At 42.2% G+C, this 4732-nt stretch overlaps 1 protein-coding gene across 4 annotated transcripts in view; it reads left to right on the top strand.

Moving 5' to 3' along the window:
- Positions 1-4732, top strand: part of ANXA3 (annexin A3) — a 91271-nt gene that overhangs the window by 34876 nt on the left and 51663 nt on the right. The window lies entirely within an intron of this gene.

Here is a 4732-nt window from a genome sequence, read left to right as displayed (position 1 = left end):
TTTATACTCGAGCACATACAGTATGCTTGTTTATACTCGAGCACATACAGTATGCTTGTTTATACTCGAGCACATACAGTATGCTTGTTTCAGAAATCCTCCATAGTGAGGTTATAGGTACCTTCTCCTCTGTTTTCTTCCCCAACTTTGAAAATTTTATTTTTCATTTGAGATCTTGAATCTAACTGGAATTTCTATTTGTTTCTGGGATTTAAAGTGCTCACGTCAAGGGTTCCAGCCTTGGCTACTCACAGGGCAGTGCTGCCCTGTCCTATATGATTGCAAGGAATCGGAATACACTTGAGAGCAGGGAGTTTTTTGTTTTTATTTGTTTTTATCCCGTATGTATAGTTAATTGTCCCCGATCTATTTATTGAAGTCCTTTCTTTCAATACTAAGTTTTAATGCCACTCTTGTTTTATTTTGCTATTTGTTATATTTTTATATACCATTGTCTATTTGCTCCTTCTTATGCCTATACCAAGCAGCCCTGTGGGTGCAGTGGGTTCACACATTGATCAGCTAACCACGTGGTCAGCATTTTGAATCCACCAGCTGCTCTGAGGGAGAAAGATGTGACCCTTCTACTCCCATGAACTTGGATACCCGCAGGGGCAGTTCTATGTTGTCCTATGGGATAGACCTGCCCCTGTCCTATGGGATAGACCAGAATTGACTCGATGGCAGGGAGTTTGGGTATACCAATACTAAAGAGCCCTGGTGACACAGTGGTTGAGCACTTGGCTGAGAATCAAAAGGTTGGTGGTTTGAACTCATCCAGTTGCTCTACAGGGGAGAGTCTTGGCGATCCGCATCCATGAAAATGATAGCCAAAACCCTATGGGGCAGTTCTACTCTATCTCGTGGACTTGCTTTGAGCCTGTTGAGCCAGTGGCATGCAACAACAACATACCAGCACCATACTCTAATACTAATTATTATCATTTTATCATGACAGTATCTAGTAGGGTGAGGACTTTTCTTGGCTCTTTGCCCTCTCATGCGAATTGTAGATCAACCTAAAATGCAGTGAAATACACTATTTGTAACTCCCATCAGTGCAATAGTATCTTATTTGTACTGTGTTTTTTCTTTCTTTCTGTTTTCAGATGAAAGTGAATTCTTCATTTGCCTCTTTGATTTCTCTACTTATACCTAATGGTGAGTTGTCTTTGTCAAACTCTCGCATAAGGTGAATGCTAAATGGCATGAATGGTCTTTGCCTCCTGTTGCCTATCTTACTCGACATTATGTTTTTTCATCATTTTTTTTCATTTCATTTGTAGGCCTACTTTCAGAAGAAGTAACCCCCATCTGCCCACCACTCCACTTACGTCCTCAGTCCAGAACCAGTTTTCGAATTGGCATTTGTATTAGATCTATTCTCTGAACCATTGAGCAGTTTGGTTTACTTACTGACCTTCAACCTGTGCCAAAATAATGGATGACAAACCACCAAGCATACAATCTACACATAACTACACATAACTACAGGCAGTTGTGCATGTCTTTAATGTAGCATATAGGATTTAGATATGCAGAGAAGAGTGATACAAAATATGGGCAGAGACATAAGACAGGATCTAGATCATAACAGGCTGATACCATATGAGCTAAGAGACTTAATTTCCCCCTCAAAGATTACAGAGAACTATTAGGCATTGGAGTTGGGAGTGACATGATCAGATTTATATTTTTAAGAAATTATACTTAAGAAGTAATATACAGGATGAACTATAAGAAGGTCAAATTAGGAGGCTACTTAAGTTACCAAGGGAAAATGTGATGAGGTTTAAACCCAAGTAGAATGGCAGAGGACATGCAGAGAGGAACATTAAATAAATGCATATGATTGCTCGGGTGTAAGGAATAAGAAAGGAAAAAAGAGTGGTTCCCAAGATTTTTGCCAAGGCTGTAACCCTTTACATGAGTATTTTAAATCCCATAAACAAATAGAAATTCCAGTTAGATTAAAGATCTCAAATGAAAAATAAAATTTTAAAAGTTGGGGAAGAAAACATGCTAATGGTGGCATGATGAGAGAACTACAATGAAGAATAAGTTCAGAAACACATGCAATCAATTCAACCTTCAGTGTGCTGACTTTGAGACAGTTGTGTAATCAGAGGATCTAGTAGTACATCAAGGAAACATGGTGACCCAGTGGTTAAAGCATGTAGTTGCTAACCCAAGGTTGGTAGTTTGAGCCACTAGCTACAGCCTTGGCAACCCTCTGGGTCAGTTCTACCCTGACCTGTTGTTGGGTGGCTATGAGTCAGAATTGACTCAATGACGATTGGTTTAGCTTTAGTTTGACCTAGAAGCTATATCAGGTCCAAGGGAGTAATCATTCAGAAGGCACAAATGGATTTTAATCAAATCTTCTGTTTACTTAGCTTTATAGAAGGATACAAGATAGATGATACAGAGGGCCAGACTATTTCAATAGTGGCGGTAGTATGTGTTAGTCCAGGTTGACTAGAGAAACATTCATAGACACTCATGTTTGTAAGAGAGAACTGTATATCAAAGAGTAATTGTACATTAAGAAAACATCCCAGCCCAGTCCAAATCAAGTCCATAAGTCCAATATTTGCCCATATATCTGATACCAATATATGAATTCCTCTTCAGCCTCATGCAACACAAGTAATGACTCTGAATGCAGGAAGATCACAGGCCAGTGGGTGGAAAGTCCTGTGGATCCAGTGGCAGTGGAAGCATCTCAGCACTGGCAGTGGTCTCCATGTGGCTCATTCAGCTCCAAGGCTCAGCGTAGCTCCATGTGTCTTGTTAAGATGAATGTCTCGCAGGGCATGAAGGTGTGTTTCATCCCCAGAGAGCTATTTATCTCCTTAGCGCCTCCAAATGAGGTCATCAAGCTGCGACCTGATTGACAGACTAGAATCCACCTTTCCATTCACCCTTCCACAAGTTGGCACCAGATTATGTAACTACCACATAGTAGGTGCCATTAATTTGTTCCCACTCAGTGCCCCTATTAATTCAACAGAACAAAACACTACCTGTTCCCGCACCATCCTCACCATTAGTCATGTGTCTGAGCTCATTTTGGCACTCACGGTGACAATCAGCTTGTCTAAGGTCTTCCTCTCTTTGGCTGCCCCTCTCCTTTACCTCACATGATGGCCGTCTCCAGGGACTAGTCTCTCCTGATAGCATATCCAAAGTCCATGAGATGAAGTCTCCTCTTCCCCGCCTCGATGGCGCATACTGCTGTACTTCTTCTAAGACAGATTGGTTTGTCCTTTGGGCAGTCCATGGTACTTTCAATATTCTTCACCAGCACCAGAGTTCAACTGCACCAGTTCTACTTCGGTCTTCCTTATTCAGTGTCCAACTCTCACAGGCATATGAGGCGATTGAGAATACCATGGCTTGGGTCAGGTGCACCTTGGTCCTCAAAGTAACATATTTTCCTCAAAGTGGTTTTATCTAGCATATTTATCCAATGCAGTGCATTGTTTGATCTTTGGAGTACTGCTTCCATGAGCATTTGGATCCAAGCAAGATGAAATCTTTTCTCCTTAATTTTTTCTCTGTTTATCATTATGCCAGCGTATTTCATTGGGAAACCAGAAACAACCCAAGTTCACAGCGCCTTTTTTCCCCATCATTGATGTGACAAGGCGTGTGTGGGTTGCAGCAACACAAACAAGTGGCAGACTTAAATCGCCACTGGAGATGGTCTTTTATGCAGTTCGAGTTCTGGTGACCTAAGACCTGGAAGTCAGTTCCCAGTGCTTGAACCCTCAGGCAGTCCCCTGTGCCAAACGAGATGAGCACAACTTCCCACCTTTGTCGTAACATTATATTGCCAAGAAAGCAATGACCTGGAGGTCATTCTGAGACACAGCACTAGCAGTCCTGGCCTCAAGTTACCATTAGCTTACAATAGTATATGGGTCCAGAGTGTGGAATGGTGAACATTTGGGTCAGGACTGTGTGTCGAATGTGCGGAATGGTAAGCATATGGGTCGGGACTGTGTGAGAGCTGTGAACTTGAATTTGAAAGATACACTGGGGAGGTGGACGGTTCAAGCGATCAGGGTTCCAAGTCTTGCTGTACCAAGTCACTGTGCGTCCTTGACACATGAGATGAGTTTATTTTTCTCCCTGCCATGGAGTCAGTTCTGACTGACAGCAAGATTAGAGGACAGGGTAGAGATGCCCCTTTGGGTTTCTGAGACTTCAGATCTTTGCTTAGGTGGACAGCTTCCTCTTTCTCCTGTTGATCCTGGCTGTCGGGTTCAAACCCACTGGCGTTCATGCTCCGTAGCTCTGTGGGTAGCTCCCTACTCGAACAGGGCTCCTTCTTCATCTTTAGGTAAGGTGACCAGACGTCCCGCTTTTGGCGGGACAATCCCAATTTTAACAAATTTTCCCACATCCCGCAGCATTTTTAAAAAGTCCCGATTTTTGTAAAGAATGCATGACAACCTAGGGTATACGGTTTTCAGCTGCCATGTGGCTATTTTGCCAGGATATGAGTTTTATCAATGGTGTCCCGCTTTACCAATTTTAAAATCTAGTCACCTTATCTTTAGGGCAACTTAATTGCACCCACCACACAGGGCCCTGTGAAGATTAGCTGTGACAATGAATAAAAAGGTGCCTGGCGAATGGTAAGTTCTCAATAAATGTCTTTTCTCTGGAGAAAAAAATCATTTGACAACACGTTTGAAGCAAAGAGAGATACTAGGTAATAAGA

Source organism: Echinops telfairi, unplaced genomic scaffold (genome assembly GCF_000313985.2).
Source record: "Echinops telfairi isolate 266 unplaced genomic scaffold, ASM31398v2 ScPeMD7_7468;HRSCAF=8506_0, whole genome shotgun sequence".
In the NCBI taxonomy this organism is placed as follows: Eukaryota; Metazoa; Chordata; class Mammalia; order Afrosoricida; family Tenrecidae; genus Echinops; species Echinops telfairi.
Note: the sequence above shows the minus strand (reverse complement) of the source record. Positions and strands in the feature narration are given on the sequence as shown.